Source organism: Rosa rugosa, chromosome 2, assembly GCF_958449725.1.
Source record: "Rosa rugosa chromosome 2, drRosRugo1.1, whole genome shotgun sequence".
Classification (NCBI taxonomy): domain Eukaryota; kingdom Viridiplantae; phylum Streptophyta; class Magnoliopsida; order Rosales; family Rosaceae; genus Rosa; species Rosa rugosa.
Genome location: NC_084821.1, coordinates 31,543,841 through 31,566,360, shown reverse-complemented (window position 1 = coordinate 31,566,360; position 22,520 = coordinate 31,543,841). Strand labels below are relative to the sequence as shown.

Here is a 22,520-nt window from a genome sequence, read left to right as displayed (position 1 = left end):
GTGAGCTAAAAGATTTGGGCTTACAATAGGAGCCCAATTTGGAAAATAACAAATCACGAAGTAAAAAAACAAGTATGAGAGACGCGCCCTAGGGTTACGGGTCTCTCGAAATTTTGTAAAGGAGCGAATAGAAAACAAATAAACAAATAAATTAGTAAGAAAATAAATAACTAAGTTACTTCAAAATCCGATAAGGGACCAAAACCTTCCTTTTGATAAAACTAAAGAGAAATGCGCCAAGTCGTGCCATGAGCCTCCCCTGTACGCTTCCCGACCACATGCTCGAAACCTGCACACTATAGTAAGGGTGAGCTTTCGTCCTCGCATGCCCAATAGGGGCCGACCCAACCCTACTAGGTTTGAAAAATAATATATTTGAAAATATTTACTACATAATATTGTGCACGTTTATCGAAAAATGCTTTAAGAAAAGTGGCAACCACAAACATTTGTTTTCTTTCATAAAACATATGCAGTATGCTTCACACACTTGGAGCTCCGAGATACTTACCTGCCGGCTAAAATAAAACAAATCGGTGACCGACCTGGTTCGTCCTGAATTCGAGAACCAGCCAACTACTCTGTAGTACTTCCGACTACAAGTAGCGAAAGTGTCCATTTCCTGGCCCTGAGTCTCCCATGACTGGTTCACTGTCTGTACTCACTTTTTCTCAACAAACATAGGAGCACGGCCCCCTCCGGAGGTTTACAGTTATCGACACCGTGGGATCCCTAGAAATCTACGCGTCTAGGTCCCATTCACTTTCAGGTCACAAGTACAAACATACAGTGGGTACAGTATCTCAACATGCAAGTCTAGCCTCGGTTTTCACAATAAGCAATTATTAGTTATGGAAACACGGATATCACGAGGCATCGACCAATGAACAACCATAAACGTACTTGCAGGCAACATATTAATATACTAGAGCATTCCACATATAGAAAAGCCTCTAACAATGAAGGGACAGCTCACCCTACCTGGAAATGGAGTGCTCGTCCACAGTTTGCTTCCTTTTCGACTTTCGATACTTCGTCCGGTTCCAAAGGCACACGCACAAGCCCTTTATAATAAAATTAACCAATGAGTAACCTGACGTTATTATAACTCAACTAACCGAGCAACCAAAACATTTATTTAGTTTTCCTTAAAGTCCATCGGACTATCCTTTTATAGATAAAATCTTTACCCATTCCCAAACAATCCAAATGGCATTGATTGCATTTCGGATATGGTGATCAAACTTAACACTTGTGTCTAATAAACATAGCTCAACTCAACTCATTTGACCTTTCCTTGTTTAGTATTCGTTCGACAAGAAAAACAAAGGATAATTTACCATTCCCGAATGTCTTTGCTTATTATGTTCATTCCGGGATATGGTAACTACGAAAGTACTTTAACTGTTACTATTTCATTATCTTTAATGGAAAATCCTTCTTTTAACTTAATGGCATAAGGTCCCCTATTGATACCCATTTCTGCCTCGATATGGCCGCAGTATCCATATCTCTTATGTTTTTTTTTTCCAAACCAACATTTCGTTGAAAGAGCCCACCGAGTTAACCATTACTACACTTCCAAAATTTACAACAGATTCACTTCTTTAATTTAACAAAGCCAACCTTCTCAATACATAAGCCAATTCATACTCAATTCATTACTACGTCAACTTTCTAACGAAACCGACAACTCTTTGAAGCACTAACCATTTCAGTATTGCAAACCAAAGTTCATTTCGCTTATTCAATCAAACCACAACTTCAACTTAATACAATCAGATCACAACAATACATGTTCAAGATACCCAGACCCTTAGCAATTCTTCTTTTCCAAATTACAAGCTAATCCAACGTATCTGCATTCCACCACTGTCAACCATTCAGATTCCTAGCAGGCAAAACACAAGTTAATAGACAACCCCCAACCAATCTTCATAACCAGAAACCGAGTTTGAGAATCCTTACCAATCTCCGATATCAACTGGACTGAACCAATAATTTCTCTCTTCTCCGACATCTTCAAAAACGCAGATTCCTCAAACCTCAAGTCTCCATCATTTCTGGTTTGTGCCCAGTAGCTCATCTTCTCTGAAACTCCAATTCGCAGAAATACAAGAACCTCATTTCGAAATTAAGTGATAGTGGGTTAGGGATTTCTCCATCCAAACTGAAATTGAATGTTTCAACTAAAGGAGGGTACGACAATTACCTAATCGGAAAAGCCCGAAGATCCGGTGATCGTGAGCGGCGGAGCTACTGTGGTCGACGCGCGTGCGGCGGCTCGGGTCGGAGTCGGAGGTCAGGATTATGGGGCTATGATAAAAAGAGAGGTGCTGATTTCATTCATGGTGGTCGTGTAGCTCAGACATGGCTGGAAATCGAAAAACGATTGCATGCAGAGCCATGACTCCAGCGATGTGCGTGCGGCACCATCCAACTTCGGTGGGTGGCGGAACTTCTGGATTTTCCTCCTCGTTGCTTACTGAGTCGGATGGTGGTGTTCGAGTGGCGAGATGATGGACGAAAATCAAGGAAAGCAGACGAGCAGTGGCGTCGCTGCTTCGAGAAACCCGTGCGTAGGCTGGAGGTGATGCATGTCGACGGTAAGGCTCCAGTTTTGGTCGGGTTTTGGTGCGGCGTCGACTGGTGGAGGTGATGTGGTGAGGTGGTGGCCAGAGCTGGAGTCTCCGGTGATGGCAGAGAGTGAAGATGAGAAAGAGAGGTCGGGCTTGGGTCGGATTTGGGTGCTGGATCGATTGGTGGTGGTGGTTTTGTGAGATGGAAGCCGGAAACTGTGTTTTCTGGTGATGGCAGAGAGGGAGGACGAGAGAGAGAGAGAGGAACGCGGCCGAGAGGGAGAGAGTGAGGGCTCTAGGGTTTTCTAGTTGCCCCTTTTCTATTTATACTCATGTTTGTGAAATCCCCTTTTTGCCCTTGCGACAAATTACGGAACTCTTCTAGCTATTTGCTTTCGGTTTTGAGCTCGTAACTTTTCTTTTATTCGTTTTTTGTCCGAAACTTCCTAAGTTACTTCTCGACTTCGGCCTAGGCCCAAAACTCAATTTCGTAAAAATTAAGAATCCAAAACTTTGTCACAACTCAAAATATCGTCTTCGAAACTTTGACAAACGGTCGCGTCTCTAAACTTTTGTAACCTTCTAGGCCCAAATGAAAGAACATTGGCCCAAACTTAAATTGTCGGCCCAATAGGTGGTCTCGACACCAAAACAATTTCCAAAATCGATTTCTTCACTTAAATCACCTTGCGAAAAATCTTATTGGAGAAAAATTACATTCTAAAAATTAAACAAAATTTTCGGGGGCCCACACGGCACCTCCCCAAAACCAGGTCTGATCATTGCCCCATTGTTATGCAGCTTTTCTCCAACAATTCTGTTAATAGAAGAGCCACTCTGTTTCGTTTCCAGGCCATGTGGTTCTCACATGCTAAGTATGCTGATTTTGTTTCCTCCACTTGGAATTCTTTATCTGGCGATTTTCCTACTAGAGTCAAAAATCTTTCCATTGCTTTTGCTAAATGGAATAAAGAGGTCTTTGGGCATCTCTTTCAAAGAAAGAAGAAGATCATTGCTAGGATTGGTGGCATACAGAGAGCTCAGGACAGGCATGAGAATCCTTTCTTACTTAAACTTGAAGTTGATTTGATTCAGGAGTATGAATCCATCCTTAATCAGGAAACCTGTTTAGGAGACAAAAATCTCGTGACAAGTGGCTACAGGGAGGGGATAAGAACACTAGCTTCTTCCACCTACCAACTCTTGTTCGAAGAAGGAGGAATAAAATAGAAGGATTGTATGACTCTAATGGAAACTGGTACACTGATTCTGAATCCATGAAAAGAATTGCTGTTGATTTCTTTATCAATCTCTTTTCATTGGAAAATGTTGAAGATATCAGATTTACCATACCTTGGCTATTTCCTAACATTGATCAGTTGAGTATGGAAAGCCTATGCAGGCTTATTACCCTGCTTGAGGTTAAGGATTCTCTCTTTGCTATTGGAGGCCTCATAGCTCCGGGTTATGATGGCTTTCCTGCCATCGTTTACCAGCATCACTGGCAGCTTTATTCATGTGAAATTTTCAGAGTGGTTAATGATGCTTTTAACCATACCTCCTGGTCTCAATCATACTGTGATTTCCCTCATCCCTAAAGTGGATGGCCCACAACACATGGCTAATTTCAGACCAATCAGCTTGTGCTCAACAATTTACAAAGTGATCTCCAAAATCATTGTGGCTCGGATTAGACCCTTAATGCAGCATCTCATTAGCCCCAATCAGGTTAGTTATTTCCCTGGTAGAAATATCTCTGCTAATGTCATGATTGCTCAAGAAATGCTTTTTAAATTCAAAAAATCTTGTGGTGGATTGGGCTTCTTTGCTTGGAAGGTCGATCTCTCCAAGGCCTATGACAGATTAAGCTGGCAGTTTATTGAAATGGTCTTGTATGAAGCTCAATTTCCTCATTCCTTGGTCAAATTAATTATGAGTTGTATTACTTCGACTAGTTTCCAAATTTGCTTTAATGGTGAATTAACTAACTCTTTCAATGCTCAAAGGGGTATCAGACAGGGTGATCCACTCTCACCTTATATTTTTGTTCGTTGTATGGAAAAATTATCCCATCTTATCCATTCTAATGTTGAGGTTGATCTTTGAATTGGAAGCCTGTGAGGGCCTCCCAATCTGGGCCTAAAGTTTCTCATATTTTCTTTGTTGACGACCTCATGCTTTTTGCTGAGGCTTCTCCCAATCAGGCTGCTGCTCTTAAAAATTGCCTTGACATCTTCTGTTCACTCTCTGGTCAAGCTGTCAACTATGAGAAATCTCTCATTTACTGCTCTCCTAATACTTGTAAGTTCATTGCCTCCGCTATTAGCAGAACTTGTGGCTCTCCTCTAACAAATGACCTTGGCAAGTATCTTGGGATGCCTCTTATCCATTCCAGGGTGAATAAGCATACTTATAATGGGATCTTTGAAAAAGTTCAAAGCAGACTCTCCAGTTGGAAAAGCAAGGTCCTAAGTATGGCTGCCAGACTAACTCTGGTGAATTCTGTCACTGCTTCCATTCCAATTTATACTATGCAGACTGCTCAGCTCCCCATGAGCCTTTGTGATAAGCTTGACAAACTGAACAGAGATTTCATATGGGGAGACACTGTTGACAGGAAGAAAATCCACTTGGTTAACTGGGAAACTGTTTGCCAACCAAAGCAGTTAGGTGGTTTAGGCATAAAAAAGACCGAGGTTATGAATCAGGCCATGCTTGCTAAGGCAAGCTGGAGATTGTTCAATAATGACTCTGGCCTATGGGCTAATATCTACTCCAAGAAATATATGAAGGACTACAGCCTGTTTGATGAAAATTATTTACCTCCTCCTGATTGTTCTAGCACTTGGAGAAGTATTGCTCATGGTGCTATCTTGTTGAAAAAGAATCTTAAATGGCGTGTTGGTGATGGTAAAACCATTAGATTATGGTATGATATTTGGATTCTTCCCACTGCCCTCAGTAATTATGCTCTCCCTTCTGCCAACGTTAATCCTAATGCCACGGTTTGTGAATTCTGGAATGACTTTGGTTGGGATATTGATCTTCTCTCCTCTGTTGTGCCAAGTGAAATTGTCAACCTCATTATCAATGCTCCTACTGGTTTTGAGGGTTGTGGAGATGACACTCTAATATGGGGTGCTACCTCAAATGGCTGCTTTACTGTGAATTCTGCTTACAACTCTACCTTTGACTTCTCTGAGCAGAATCCTCAATGGAAAATGTTATGGAAACTGAACTGTCCTCCTAAGCTTAAGACTTTTATCTGGACTGTTTTTCATAAGAACCTGCTTACAAACAGGCAACAAGTCAGAATAGGCCTCACTAATTGTGCTACTTGTCTAATCTGCTTGAGAGCTGAGGAATCTCTCATCCATCTTTTTAGGGACTGTCCCAGATCCAATACTATTTGGAGGTCTATGCTTAAACCTGGTACCATCCTTAATTCTTTTTCTCTTGATTGGAATGGATGGATTGCTGCCCAACTCCACTGCCACACTAAAATTCATAATAATATTTCATGGTGCAATTTATTTGTCTTAGTGTGCTGGTACATTTGGAAATGGAGGAATAAGCAACTCTTTGATCCTGCTTTTACCATGCCTGCACATCCCTTGAAAGTCATTTTTGATTATGCAGATGAGTGGATGGGTGCCCAAACTAAGGCCAAGGTTACTGATATGTACAGCTACTCTATGCTCTGTTGGTTAAAGCCTTATGAGAATTTTTATAAGCTGAATATTGATGGTACTAGAGTTTCTCCTTCTGGAAGAATTGGTGCTGGTGGGGTCATTAGGGATCAACTTGGTTTATGGATTACTGGTTTCCAAATTTACCTTGGTTCTGGTGAAATTCTGGAGGCTGAAGCCTGGGGCCTTTACTATGGCCTAAAATTGGCTACTGAACAGCATAGTACAAACCTAGAGATTGAATCCGATTCTGCCATTTTGGTCCAGTTGATGCAAATGCCTGATCTCTCCCTCCATCCTCTGGGATCCCTTCTCAATGGATGCAAGCTGTTTATGTCTAATATGAACAATGCTCAGCTTAATCATGTTTTTCGGGAATGTAACAGAACTGCTGATGCATTAGCAAAGAACAACATCAGTCATGATCTGGGTATCATCACCTTTGAGAGCCCCCCTATTCATGCTACTCAGGCTTACTTAGATGATATTGTTACTGTGTCTAGAGCCAGCAGATCTGGCCTGTGCTCTAACACTTAAGTTGTTTTCTTTTGCTTTTGTTTGGGCCTTTTAGGTCCCGATTGTAACAAAAAAAAAATGATAAGAGCAATGGGCTCATTTCGGGTGTGTTCAGTCAACTTATGCTTTACTTCACAAGTACATTAATATTATCAACTTCAAATAAGACAAGTCACAAGAACAGAATTGTTTCAAATAATCATTGCTGCCGTCGCAAATTGTATATCATTGATAAAATAAATAAATAAATAAATAAATAAATAAATAATAAAAAAACTGGCATACCAGATTTTTGCATACTAGATTTTTTTTGGAGCAAAAAAAGCCATATAAATCATAAATTTTATATATTTTTTTACAGTATTTTTAACACTACATACAACTTCATCAATCTTGAAAAATACAATTTGAAATTGAAATACATAATGCTGATGCCCGGTGAGCAAAGTATCATGACATCCATACTCTGAGCTATTGAGATGATTGAAAAACTTCTTTGCCTCCATCTTCGATAAATTCTGGAGATAAGGCAGCAAACTATGAGTTATAACCACTGGCGGACGTAGGTAAGGCCCAGTGAGGGCACCTGCACCCAGTGGATTTTTTATTTCTGTTATATAGCTTCACAGCCTTTGTATTTCGATATTGATTTGGAGTTCCAGTCATATCATTGCCCCCACTCTACAGCAATAGTGAAGACCTCTGTAAACAAAAGTCTGTAGGATCAATTAAAAGAGATGCTTTATGGCTCATATATATTAGGGAAAACATCACAAACCATGCACCAACTATTGACATTTCTACACTTTGGTATACCGACTTTTATATATATCACAATGGGTATACCAAGTTTGCTCAAATCTTTCACTTTAGTGTACACTGTTAACTTTTCCGTTAAATATTCCCTAGAACAGCAAAAAAAAAAAAAAAATTACTTTTCCGTTAACTTTGCATGATATCTTTTATTTTATTGTCCAACTTAACGGCAAAAACTTAACGGTGTTAACCTGATATACCAAAATGATGTTGAAATGCAAAGTTCATACACCAATCTGATAGTTTTCAAAGTTCATATACCAAAGTGTAGAATCATCCACACTTCATACACTGTTTGTGAAAATATCCCTATATGTTAAACAAAGAAATAGAATCTTTCCTTCTCCATAGATAATAATTACCTAATCTTTGAAGATTAATTTTCTTCTTTTTCATCACAGTTGCAGGCTAATTGATTGGCTATATCAAAGATGATTTGATTCATAATTTTTATTTTTTTCTTGAAAATTTTATTTATTTTGCTTTATGAGTGTATGAATATTGGTTTATGGCAAAAAAGTATTCATACGAAATGTTATTGATATATGCACATTCATTGAAGTTCCGTTATGTATTGAATTTTTTTTTTGCCCCCTCACATGTATAATCCTGCGTCCGCCACTGATTATAACCAAATTAAATTTAATTTGACAAACCTTTACACTAGTGTAGTTATGGTAAAAGAAAATAACTCAGGTGTTGCTATAGTCTGCAAAATCTGACTAGGGAAGAACACCTGACTAGGAGATAACTTCATGCTCAATATAAGACCTCTACTCTTGGTCCACCCAAACGGGTTCTTGGTTATAGACAAATCATCATCATCCTCTGTGGAAAACATAGCCTCTTATTATATCATCTATGCTTACAAATGAAATGTAAAAAAAATAGCATGAAAAGGATAGAAACTCAAGAATTCTAAGCAGATATGAAGACTTATGAAACTAGCTAGGATTCGACCAATTAATACCCGTCTACCTAATCCATGAAACCAAAATCAAGGACTGAAAAATCGATAATATCCTCGAAATTTCCGCGATATTTCCGTTTTTTTAGGGTCTCGATATATCTTTGACTTACCAAGAGAATATCGTGAGAAATTTTCGAAATTTCAGGATATTTCAAGAAATATTCGAAATTTTCGCGAAATTCTGAGATTATCGCCACCTCTCATGATATGTGGCTCGTGAAAACTAGCTCTTGTCCTTATCCAATCCTACTAAAATGAGTAACATCTAAAGAGAAAAACTTTAAAAATTTATAGGAAGAGCTTTGAGTCTTTTCCCTCCATGCTTATAAATCTTCTAATTATCTAATTTTTTTTTTTTTGGTTACAATCGGGGCCTAAAAGACCCAAACAAAAACAACAAAAAGGCTAAGAATTAGAGCAGGAGCTCCTCCTTGCTCTAGAGACAGCAGAGATGTCATCAAGATAGGCTTAAGCAGCATGAATGGGGGGGTACTCAAAGATGATGCTACCAAGCTCATGATTGATGTTGTCCTTAGCCAAGCAGTCAGTAGTCATATTGCACTCTCTGAAGATGTGAGAAAGGTGAGCGTTTTCCATAGCATATCCATAATGTTTGAGCAGCCCTTGAGGAGAGAACCAAGGGGATGGAGGGAGAATTCAGCCTTTTGCATTAGCTGCACAAGGATGGCAGAATCAGACTCGACTTCAAGGTGAGAGATATGGAGGTTCAAGGCTAGTTTAAGACCATAGAGTAAACCCCAAGCTTCAGCATCAAGGATTTCCCCAGTTCCCGAATTCACTTGGAATCCAGTGATCCAATTACCAAGTTGATCTCTAATAACACCGCCAGCACCAATTTTTCTAGTGGATGAGGACCTAGTCCCATCAATATTTAACTTGTAATAATTGTCAATAGGTTTTTTCCAAGCAAGCAAAGTATATCTGCAAACTGTATTAGTATGTACCTTGACATTAGCACTGGTCCATTCATTAGCATAGCTCCAAATCACCTTGTCAGGACACGCCGGCATGATAAAACTTGGATAAAAAACAGTCTTATTCCTCCATTTCCAGATAAACTAGCAAATGAAAACAAACAGATTGCACCATTTAATATTCATCTGAATCAAAGTCTGACAATGCAACTGTGCAGCAACCCAGCCATTCCAGTCTAATGTAAAAGAGTTGAGAGTAGCCCCAGGCTTAAGAAAGGCCTTCAATATAGCAAGAGATCTAGGACAATCCCTAAACAAGTGAAGGAGAGTTTCATCAGCAGCCTTACAAATAGGACATGAGGAGGTGGAGGAGAACCCTCTCCTAGCTCTTTGAACATTAGTCAGAAGCTTTCTATGGAGAGCAACCCAGAGGAAAGTTTTCAACTTAGGATGAATATTGCATTTCCGCACAGCAGTCCATTGAGGATTTTGAAGGTTAAGAAAATCAAACTTAGAGTTGTAGGCGGACTTGACAGTGAAGCAACCATTAGAAATAGCTCCCCAAATTAAAGAGTCACAACCACAATTATCAAAACCAGTAGGAGAACTAATAATTTGATTAACAATATCACCTGGGACTAGGGGTGGGTTCGGTTCCGAGCCTAAACCGAAAACCGAACCGAAAATAGAATCGGTGCGGTTCAGTGCGGTTTTTGCATTTTCAGAAGTTGGCACCGAAAACCGAACCGAACCGAACGGTTCGGGTTGGTTCGGCCTAGTTCGGTTTTTTTTTTTTTTTTTTTGTAGACAGATTTTTACCAAATATAAATATACTTCTTTGGTATTGTGACTCGAGAAGTTTTTGTTTCTTCAAACCTGTAATAATAATCTATCACAATGTGTTTACAAGTTTACTAATGCATGCTTTGTACTTTAATAGACAATAATCTATACTTCCATACTCCATATAATTCAATTCAAAGCCCATTCCAACATCAAGAATGTGGAATTCCACCTAGTAGGGACATCCAAAATCACAAGCCCTTTGCACTCTAGTTTCACCCTTTCAACACATTCCTTAAAAAAATCAAGCCTTTGTGGGGAGGATCTAACATACCTCACCGCATTCCGAATGGCACTGTTGTGAAATTTTAATTAAAACTCGCAAGCGCACGAATCGTCGTTAGTATAGTGTGCAAGTACGAGGTCGTTCCAACTGAGGATTGATAATCAATTTAAATCCTAACCTAATTAGTCCAAACACAAAAACACATAAACAATCAAACTAAAGAAGATATTGATTTTTAAGGTTTTCAACTAAACAAATAATGTGAAAATTAAATAAAGAAAGAAAGAAAGAAACAAATAATGATAAAACCTAGGGTTTCGGAATCAACCACTAACAATCCTATTTATGTTTCAATGCAATTAACAGATTCTTTTGTTTCTTTTGATGACAATTCCCGTATCTAAGTCCAGGTACGGCACTTAGACCATAGTTTTCCTTAAGTGTATGATTCTCTCCAGGTACGGCAGAGGTCGTATATCCTAACATGCAATTTATCCAGGTACGGCATAAATTTAACACATAGGACTCATTACGTTCTAGAAAACAAGAGAATCATGCAAACCATTACTTCAGGTACGACAATAATGTAATTCACAATTCTTAATCACAAGAAGCTAATTTGAATTATATTGCAGGTACGCCTCAAATTCATCTTCTAATTACTAGATGCAAAGCCCTAAGGTGATCAATCAAAGAACTTAAACATAAAGCATCAATTCAAATAGTGACTAAAAATTCATCATAAAGAAACTATAAATCCATCAATAAATCATCAAAGTACATAAACAATCATGATAAGGCATCATCTTAACCCTAGAAAAAGGTTTAGCAAAATATAACTAAATAAAACATAGAAAGAACATAAAAAGAATGGAAGGGAAAAGAAAGGAAAATGGATGAGTCGTCTCTGCTCCTTAGGCGTCTACATTGTGCTCTCGAGACTCCTTTCTCATGTAAATTCGTGCTCCCTTATATAGGGAAGATTTCTGCTCATCTTTGGCTTCATGTTTCCTTGTAAGACTTGGATTTGGATTCCTTTCTTCATTTGGAATGGGAAAACCTTGAAATATCTCTTGTAGAAGTAGGAATAAGTTCCTCATTGAATCCTCATCTGAATTAACTTCCTTGAAACATTAGGATTGATGATCTTGTGCCACGGAACTTGAGTTCTCCACGAATGGTTGTAAATTCCCGAGCAGATTTCCTGTCCGACCTATCTTCACTCAAATAATCATAACTTTCTCCAGAAGTATCGAAAACTAGATCCGTAAAATTCTACAGAAAGTAGACATCTGTAGCTTTCCATTCATATAAGGCTCATTGTCTGATTCGATCTGAGTAACTCCCAGTAATTCGGCGAAGTTGGATGTTCTGCACAGACAGATTCCCAGTCTTAGATTGCACATTGCATTTCAATCCTACTTAGCTCATTTTGGCTTCTTTTCTTTTTTCTATGGAACAAACCTACAAAAACACTAAAACATGTAAATGAATCGAAATAAGGAGGACTAAGCATAAAAACCAAGATTAAGAGGCATAGAAATATAAGATAATATGAGCACATCAGGCACCAATGAATATCTTCATTACACTCAACCCATCATTGACAATCAAATTAAGAATATGGGTGACACACCTCATTTGTAAATTCTTCCCTTTATGCAAAAGTGCATTAGGGACACCCCAATCACCTATCCTCCTACTCAACTCCTTCAATGCAACATCATTTGACGAAGCATTATCAACGGTGACTGTGAGAATCTTCTCTATACCCCATTTCAACAAACAATCCTCCAATAGCTTAGCTATAGCCTCTCCCTTATGACTAGGAATCACACAAAAATTTAAAATTCTCTTATGCAACACCCAATTATCATCAATAAAATGTGCAGTGAGGACCATATAATTAATGTTTTGAATAGAAGTCCAAGTATCGGTTGTAAGAGACAACCTATATCTACTCAATTGATCCATTAATTTTTCTTTTTCCCCCAAATAAAGCTTAAGGACATCCTTTGCTATTGTCTTACGGGAAGGAATTCTCCAATAAGGAAGAGCTCTACCCATAAAACGCCTAAACCCCTCTCCCTCCACATGAGAAAATGGTAGCTCATCTAATATAATATACTCCACACATAACATAGATAGCTCTTATTGAGTGCATTCTACAGTACACAACTCAGTAGTTGGTTTTTTAAAAGAGAAAATCTTTTGCCTTTTAGCTTTCATCATCTCAATATTAGGGGGATACTTTAGACACTTGTCCATATGATTATTAAGGGAGCTTGTACCATTCTTCCTAGGATCGGAATAGTAAACTTTTCCACAATAATTACATGTACCCTTAATTCTACCATCCACCACATCCCTCTCAAAATGATTCCAAATTTCTGACCTTTCTTTTCGTTTCAACGCCTCAAGGATGCTTTCCACACTGTGAGAATCTTCAAGCTCGGTTGCTTGACTTCCTTGAGTTCCTTGAACTTCCGGAGTTGCAGTAGAAGTTCCTTCGCGGGGAGTTATTGGTGTTGTAGATTCACCAACACTAGTGTTGATCTGCAAAACAGAACAGAAACTGCAATAAGAAACAAAAAACAGAAACTGCAATAACAAAAAAAAAAAAACTAAAAACTGGAATAATCAACAATAAACAGAAACTGCAGTTTTTAAGTGCAAAACAGAAACTGGCAAACTGCAAACATAAACAAAAAGCAGAAACTGCAATAAGAAACAAGAAACAGAAACTGCAATAACAAAAAAAAAAAAAAAACAGAAAACTGGAATAATCAACAATAAACAGAAACTGCAGTTTTTAAGTGCAAAACAGAAACTGGCAAACTGCAAACATAAACAAAAAGCAGAAACTGCAATAAGAAATAAGAAACAGAAACTGCAATAAGAAAGTGAACTATACAAGAGCAGACATATCAACTACGAAATTACAAATTAAGTTCTTCAAACTGGAATACATGGTCTCATTCTAAATATAGTTTACATAAATTGCATATAAGTTTAAATGTGCAAGTGGAAGACTGCTGCATCACTACTTTGTCAAAACCTGAGAAGTAACTAACCAACTAGTATCCATTTAAATTCTATAAGACCTGAAAAATCAAGTGTCTTTCCAGTACTCAAACTTTCAGATATGCATTACTAAGGTCTACCACTCACAAAATTGATGGCCTTAACTTATAGAAGAGGAAATTTAAAACAACATCAACAAAAACAAACATAAACTGATTTTAAACATCAACATCAACAAACATAAACTGATTTTAAACATCAACATCAACAAACATCTTTGTCAACCTATTCAACCTAGTCAACATCAACAAACATAAACTGATTTTAAACAAAAAAATGATACCTGAGATGATGAAGATGATTTATTCTTCAGGGCTGAGGTAGAACTTGTACCACATGACGTAGATTTCTCCATTTGCCTCTTCATTTTATGCAATCTCAAGTCGAAAACTACTCAGCCAAAACAAATGCAGAGTACCTGAAATTAACATACTCAATTCCATGTCCAGCAAGAACATTCCACAATATACACAACATAACATAAACTGAAACCATCTTTTGCCTCGGCTCTTACCTTATCCAGAAAGATCACAGCTATAAACACCAACTGACCAAAGTCTAGCCCAAATCTGTAAGTCTCTTCCAAGTTCCAAGCTAATCTACAAAAAATAATAGCACAAGAGAATGTCCATATCAAAAACCATCAAGAAACCCCATCCACGAAATCAAGAAACCCTTTCAATTTGGATCAGACCTAACCTGGAATTCTTCAATCTCTGAAGCCGAGTCTTCTTCAATCTATACTTGCTGCTATGGAGGAGAAAAGAACACCGACTCTTCTTCAATCTCTGAAGCCGAAAAACACGAAATAAGAAGACATGGTGAAGATTAGTGAGTCACTGAAGACTTGAGATCAACTAGCTACACACAAATTGGTGAAAATCAAAGACGGATTGGAGATCAACTAGCTCAGAATCTCAGATCGAAAATCAAAGACGGAGTTCGACACTTCGACTAACCTTACCGATTGAAAGAGAGATGGAAAGCTGCTGTGAGTTCCAGTCTTCCTGCGTTCCCGCCTTTGTGTCGCCGGAATTGATTGGCGGCGTTTGGTGGCGGCGAGGATTCGACTGAGTAGGGGTGGGCTTGAGAGAGTTTAGGCACTGAGGAAGTGAGGAACAGAGGAAATGAGTATTCGACTCGAGGCCGGGCGACTCCAGCGAGGTAAGTCTCCAAACCCTAATAAAAAACGACGTCGTTTTGTAGTAAATGAACAGTGTTTCGGTTTTGCGGTTCGGTTCGGTTTCGGCCGAAAACCGAACATAACAGATTCGGTGCGGTGCGGTTTTTTCCAGTTCGGTGCGGTTTTTTTCTGCTGCGGTTCGGGTATCGGTGCGGTTTTTTTCGGTTTTCGGTTTCGCGAGCCCACCCCTACCTGGGACCATGGAGGAGAGAAGATTCAAGTTCCAGCCATCATCAGTCCAAAAATCATTAATGGTTGCATTGATGTTAATGTCAGCAGTAGGAAAAGCCAAGCTGATGAGGGGAGTAGTAAGAAGCCACTGATCAAGCCCAAATTTAATTGATCTGCCATCACCAACACGCCATTTTAGGCAATTCCTTAACAACACAGCACCATGAGAGATACTCCTCCAAGTGCTGGAGCAATCAAAAGGGGGTTCATAGCTTGTATCAGTAATACTGGAATTCTGCAGATATTTAGCAGCATACATAGAAGCCCAAAGACCAGTGTCATTTTGAAAGATCCTCCAACTGGCTTTGGCAAGCATAGCCTGATTCATCTCTACAGTTTTCTTAATACCAAGGCCTCCCAACTGCTTAGGTTGACAGACAGTATCCCAGTTAACTAAATGGACTTTCTTTTGTTAGCGTGAGTCATGACTTAACGTTAGGAATATAATATATTGTAATTATTTCGTAGTTAGTACTTACCTGTTGTATTCCTGTAATCTTCTTTATATACCTCCACTGTGAGATGAATAAAATATCTGACAATTCATTCTCTAAATCTCGTTATTTCATAAAATTTGAACACAGTTTAGAAAACACAATACTGAGCAACTTTCATGAATAAGTCAGGATAACCTGAGTACCAAAAGATGGAGCGTTTAGCCGTCAAAGTCAGCTGACGAGCAGAGTTCCGTGAAATTCAGGCTTGGCAATCTGGGCGACGTCGAAAAATGGCCAAAGTCAGAAGGCCGATAGGGTTTTGGGTGAGAAGTGTCGCGTTCCGTAAACCCCATCTTCACCTCCATCCCTCCCCCTACAAAAACGAAGAAGAGGGTTCGAACAACAAAAGCTAGATCCTCTCCATCCAGAGAGAGCTCCCCCAAGATCTCTAGAAAGAGTCTTAAATACCTCTTCTACAGAGGGGAGAGAGAATTCTCCCAAGGGTTCCAGACACTGACAGAGAGATGGAGGCGGTGAGTTGTTTTTTTTTTTTTTTTTTTCTTTCTCGTTCTAGAACCTCTTATCTCTTTCTCCATCCCCCCCCCCTAAAGAGTCTGGAACCTTCCCCTTTTCTCCAGATTTCATTATTTGCTTCCTTCTTTATCTTCGTCCATTTGTCATCTATATTTGCTATGTGCCAACATGTACATTTGCTATGTGTCAGCATAAAATTAATAGGCTTAGAAGCCTAATCATATAGCATATACGAAGATAGAATTCAATTCGAATTCCAAATCAATAGTAGTCAATTATTAACTAAAAAAAATAACTAACTCAAACATTTAATTCTTTTATGCGTTTTTTGGGTACCGGTATTACACTTCTACCCACCGCCTCCTATTCCGGTTGGCAGTCCCTTCTGATGCGTCACCTGGTTGGCAGTCCCTTCCAGATGACATGAGGTAGTTAGTTGGCAGTCCCTTCTACCCACCACCTCTTATTCCGATTGGCAGTCCCTTCCAATGCGTCATCTGGGCGGCAGTCCCTCCTAGATGGCATGAGATGACTAGACAGCATGTGATGCCCCGAAAATTTGTTATTATTTTCCGAGAATTTTTCGGAATCTAATTTGTGATTATTGGACGGTTTCATGGCTCGTGAACGGAGCGGAAGTGTTTCGGACGAATTTTTATTCGAAAAGTGTGGATTTAGGGGGGGCGCAAAGGTTGACTTTTGATACGTTGGGATTCTCCTAAAACTTCCTTCACGAAAGTTGTAGAACGCGTCGATACGAGTTTGTGGATATGTGGAATGCGGGAATCAGAGTACGTATGAGAAAGTTATGACTAGCGAAAGAAGTTTCCGTTTTAGTATAAATAGAGAAAAATCAGAAATTCTTTCATAATTCCATATTTCCATTTCCGGAAATATCTCCTTTCTCTCTCTTCTCTCTCGGCTGCACCTTCAGAATCGAAAATATCTGGCTGACCCGACCCGAACCCGGAGATCCGACCCGACCAGAACTCACAACTCCGGCGACCTCTGGCCTTGAAATTTGGACAGCTGGTTCACCTCCTCCGTCTGGTGGTCCCTGTGGTGTCCTCTAGCGGCGATATCCACCGTTTGCGGCGCAGCAAGGCGGTGCAGTTTGAGGTTTTTCGACCCGACCGGAAATCGTAGCTCCGGCGACGGCACGGCTTCAAGTTTCCTTCCTTGGCTTCGTGGGGGTCATCTGAGTCGATCTATGGTGTTTGTTTGGATCGATTTACGTGGAAATCGATTCAACTCAGATTGAGCAAAAATCCAAATCTTGTGAGGTAGTTTTCCACCCTTTATGCTTGTTTTCTGACTTCGAGCTAGTTATGAGAATTCACAAGCATGCTTAGATGAAGCTTTTTGATGTTGGGAGTTTTGGGAAATATTGAGTTTTGGCCGGCGGCTGTGCGTCACCTCCTGTGGCGGCGTTCCGGCGGTGTTCCGGCCATGTAAGGGACTTTTTTTGGTATTATATATGTTCTACTCGTTGATACGAGCGTTTTGATATATAATACGCATATTTTGGAGTTCGTATGAAATTGTTATGATTTTTACGGTTTCATACCGGTTGATTTATTCGATCCGTGAGGATTCGAGCGTCCGATCGACTTGTGGTTGGGACGTATCGATCGTGGATGTATTCCGGAGACTTTGGGAGGTCTCGGATGTGGTTTCGCCTCGATTGGCGCCACTTTGGGGATTTTAGTTCAAAACAGGGGTTTCGAACTTAAATCGTTTGTGAATCGTTACTAAGTTGAAACCGTATGTGATTACCTACTTGGGAAGTATTCTTGGACGTTTGTTTTGTGGTTTGGCTGCTTTGTTCTGTATTGAAGACGCAGCGGGAGTTTCGAGGTGAGTAATCTCACAAGGTTCAATTATGAACGGATTTAATTGGTTGATTTTGATTAGCTTTCGAAATAAATGATAGGAGCATTTTAAAGTGGTATTTTAATAGTTAATTCCTCACATTTTGCTTAGTTAATTCCTTAACGAATCGATTTTTAACTCAATTTCTATTTTCTTAGGTACATTGGAGTAGATGATGATGAAATGAGAATTAGGTCCATAATTACCTATAAATGATGGAGAAAAATGGAAATGTACTAAAAGGTCAATTTTACACATTTTCCTACTCCGGCTAGGAGAAACCAAGCCAAGCAAGGAAGAAGGAGCGGCCGCCTGACCAAATGAACTCCAAATGAGCTGAAAATTTCCAGATCCATTCTAGACATCCTAAGGATCATTTCTTATGAAGAGTGCCAGAGCTAGAATTGAGTGGAAGGCCTTCAAACAGTCAGCCCAATTTCCTGCAGAAGCAAAACTGGAAAACTGGACCCGTAAGGAGTCCAGCAGAGATTCTGGCCCAAAGACATGGAAATAAATTCTGAAATTTTACCAAAATGATCTACACTCATGGTAGATCATTTCATATGAAGAAGTCAAGAGCCAAAACTGAATTCCTGTTGGAGAAATAATTGAAGGAATAAAGGGGCAGAAATTGACCTAAAAACAGCTCAATATTCACATGTTCATGTTTCCTACCCACATGAAGAAAGCTAGATGCTTTTCTCTTTTTCCTTGGATATATTTTTCTGCTCCAAAAGATCATCATCACTTCCATACTTCTGCACATTCATGCCTTGCTTTCATTTCATCATTACTCCATCTTTTCCATATTTTACAAACCACTTTCATTATTTTTCTTCCATTTATCATTTCACTCTTCTTTTTCTTCCCTATATAAACACCTTCTCCTCTCACTCTAAACACATTCCTTCATCCATTCCATTTTCTTTGTCTTTCCATTTCCTTTCTCATGACTTAGATGAACAATATTAGGGTTTGAATCAATTTTAATCATAAGTTTCGGTTTTGATCTTTGTTCCTTCATTCCATTCGTATTTTTATGTTTTTGCATTTTAATTGTTTTTGTTAACTTAGTTTCATTTTCGAAAAAACCAAAAACAAAATCCCCCTCTTTTCGTGTAAAATGTTTATATTTTGTGAATACATTTGTGAATATTATACTTTGTTTTAATTTTAATTGTTTAATTGTTTGACAATGACAGGTGTACCCTCAATCCCCGGAATAGAACGATTCCTATTTGCTTATACTACTAACGATCTTTTCAGGGTTAAATTATGCGCTTGCTTTGAGCGTATCAATAAACTATAGTTGGTATTAGTGGTATTCCTGAGTGAATGACTACGTATATATATATTTACGTGAAATATATATGTTTTGGTGGGTTGTGGATTGATGAAAACAATATGCATGAATTGATGTGTTTTATTGTTTTGGGTTGTGGCTTTTCGGAAAACAAATGGTGGGAAATGGTATTTCTATTGTTTTGAAAAGTGTTTGAGGAATTGAGAGTAACAGGTTGTGATTTCTCCTTTTGGGTTGATTTAATGTTTTGATCCGACGACCGGTGGTCTGAGGATGTGAGAGTCACAGGTTGTGATTTCTCCTTTTGATTTGATTTAACATTTTGATCCGACGACCGGTGGTCTGAGGATGTGAGAGTCACAGGTTGTGATTTCTCTGTTTGATTTGATTTGACATTTGGGGTCCGGTGCGACTAGTTTAATGTTTTGATCTGAATGTCAGGTTGGCCTAAGTATCCGGGGTTGCAGGTTGCATCCTCAGGCAATGTATATCGTAAGGTTGAACCTTGGTCGAGGTGACAGGTTACGATATATTCAGTTAGAGCTCTAGTCTGTCTGCCATGGTACCTCATGGATCTAAGTAGGTTACTTACGATTACTGGGTACGTATTTTGTCCAGGTTGGACCGATTTGATGTGTTTTATCCAGGTTGGATCGATTAATCATATTTGAATTGTTAGGTTAACGATTTATATGATTTTGCAACGGTGTGACTTTTGTGATTTCCTTTTGGGAAAAGATTATTATTTTGGGAAGTATGGTATGTTTTCCTTAGTCTAGAGTCGAAAGGTTTTCCTCGTGTTTGGCGTAAGTTGTGCGGGCTTTTATCCCATGATTTTGTGTGAGTTGTTTTGAGTTACTCATACGGGCTTGCAAAAGCTTACCGGGTTTGTTGTGTGATAACCCGGTGCACCATTCAAACGGTGTAGGGGTTAATCATGCAGGTCAGGGTAATCGTGGCTGAACATGAGGTGGCGTGCTGGTAGCATTGCGGTAGGAAGTCAATTTTGTGACTTTACCGTTATAAAGACTTCCGTTGTAGTAAGCTCTGAGGAGCATTTACGTTTTATTTTGATGTTGACAATTTAATTCGTAAGCTTGTGTAATATATAACTCTGTAGAGTGAGTGTATATTAATTTTGAGCGTTCAGGGCATCAGTATGTATTTGGTATTGATGGCTGAACGATCACGCATATATAATTATGGGGTTATATATCAATTTTATTTGTGTTAAAAATCAGGGGCGTGACACAACAGTCCTTTCTAGTCATCAAACGAGCCTCTTGAAAATGATGTTTTATAAGGATTGAGGATGAGATTTTAAGAGATTGCAAGATGTTCTATTTTTACGTGATTAAAATCTTTTCAAGATTGTTACTGCATGCAAGGTTTTAGAGAATAACTTGGGAAAGCATTAAGTTTTACATATTCATTCGAAATTACTTATTTTTCGTCCACTCACTCTAACGGTTTTTTAAATGTTTTCCCCTGGGCCCTTCGATTTTAAATGCCCAGTTTGCAGGCCAGTTTAGCTTGAGGTCGAGCGTACATGGGGTTGAGGCATAGCTGTCATAGCTTCCGCATTATAAAGTATCGGTTATTTATCTTGTATTTTATTCTTTTGTACACCTGTACATTAGATTGCTCTGATAACCTATGAGATTAATATTCTTAAGTTCAGAATTGTTTGTGAAATGGGAGATGTTGTGTTTTAGGGAGCATGGTGGCTCCAGGAGAATAAGGATGGATGATTTAGAAGTGTAAATGTTTTTCTACAGGTTTTTGGTTGTCCATTTTTAGGAGAAGTTCTGTCAAATTTTTGGTAGAATTTCTTCTAAGGTGGGCCCCGCAGGGCCTCTTCGGATTTCAGGGTGAAATCTGGGGCGGGTCCTGTCACTTAGAGCGTGAGAAGATCAAACCTACAGTGTCTAAGCCCTGAAATATACTTAGATGATATTGTAAGTAAACTTTATGAAATTATACAAGTGCCGAAGTTAAAATTGTAATCAATATCATAGGTTGTGATGTCCATTACTGTTACGGATGTATTGATAGTATGCATCATTTACACATCGTATATAATACATGTAATAAACATATATTTGCAAGCTATATGAATTGCCACGACTCCGTCAACTGGTAAATTAAGTCATCAATATGAAGGATGTGTTAACAAAACTATCAAAATGTTGTGGAAGTACACAGTGCCTATATAGGCTCCTGCTATGTCAATCACAGTCCAAAAATTGTGAAAAAAACATCTAAAAGGAGCATCCGCAAAGACCTCCGTAATCCACCCCCACTTCATCATCCGCAACATACTTCCTATTTGAACATTTATCAATCAGACTTAGGAGATTTTAAAGCCGAGATTTCCCCTAACTCACCTCTCATATCATCAGCAATTGAGCCCATCTTGCTTTCTTCACTAGGTCCCCCAACATCATACATTCCAAATATATTAATCAAGGTTGGCAAGTCGCAAAAATCCGATGCATTCCATTCTGAAAATGGCTTGGTTATATTGAGTTTTCCCTTTTGACCAACCTCCCCTTTGTCATATTCATCATTATACCTTGTTGCCTTCAGGTACAAGGCTGTGCATATTATTTTGAGAGAATTTCATACAATATAACAAAATCATTGCCATCTACTCATGCGATTCATACTGCATAAGGAAATCATTTACTTCAACTTTCAGCAATATATTGTAGATTACATATACAAATTCTTAAAAATTGGACATCCTTGAGTGTGTCGAAACCAACATTTTCAAGTCATTTTTTCCCATATTGCTGCATATTTTGAATCACATATATTTTGCAATCACATCTTTTTTTTAGAGGAACCCATTCAGGAACGATGACATTGAATGTACCAAATAAAGTTTTGGCACCTTTGTATTTGACTGTCACAAAATACATTACATGGTCCAAGTGTCAAAGATGATTCAATTTAATAAGTTCCTAACATTAGTCCCTCCATTTAGCAATATGAATAAGAGTGTTATGAATAATAATCATAAGCCTATTTGCAAATTATATTTGCATATCTCACTGTCGTAATTGTATGTCTCCATTTGCAGGCCTCTTTCTCCACAGAGGGATAGCTATCCATATCTCATCAATTTTTTTCCTAACAAGAACCACAATCAGATACCAATGTCCTCCATCTCCTTTCTCATGCAACGGCACAAATATCTACATTTAATTACAATTTCTTTGTTAATTTAAATGGGACGGACACAAAGCATATTATTGGTAATGTGAAGCGAAATATAATTTATAATATGCATTCTTACA

The 22,520-nt window shown here is 38.7% G+C and overlaps 2 long non-coding RNA genes across 5 annotated transcripts; both read right to left on the bottom strand.

Annotated features, from left to right (window-relative positions):
- Window positions 1-11: 11 nt before the first annotated feature.
- Window positions 12-3,011, bottom strand: LOC133731868 (uncharacterized). 4 transcript variants are annotated; one of them, XR_009856844.1, is made up of 3 exons: window positions 1,969-2,877; window positions 512-1,891; window positions 12-296 (listed from the first exon to the last, which is right to left on the bottom strand). It is a non-coding gene; the product is annotated as an uncharacterized LOC133731868 (long non-coding RNA). The 4 variants fall into 4 exon arrangements; XR_009856846.1 differs by having other exon boundaries at window positions 16-296; window positions 982-1,891; window positions 1,969-2,875; XR_009856845.1 differs by lacking the exon at window positions 12-296 and having other exon boundaries at window positions 307-816; window positions 982-1,891; window positions 1,969-2,875.
- Window positions 3,012-13,957: 10,946 nt separating this feature from the next.
- LOC133730960 (uncharacterized) lies at window positions 13,958-14,822 on the bottom strand. Its single transcript, XR_009856674.1, has 3 exons — window positions 14,358-14,822; window positions 14,173-14,257; window positions 13,958-14,076 (listed from the first exon to the last, which is right to left on the bottom strand). It is a non-coding gene; the product is annotated as an uncharacterized LOC133730960 (long non-coding RNA).
- Between the last annotated feature and the right edge of the window lie 7,698 nt (window positions 14,823-22,520).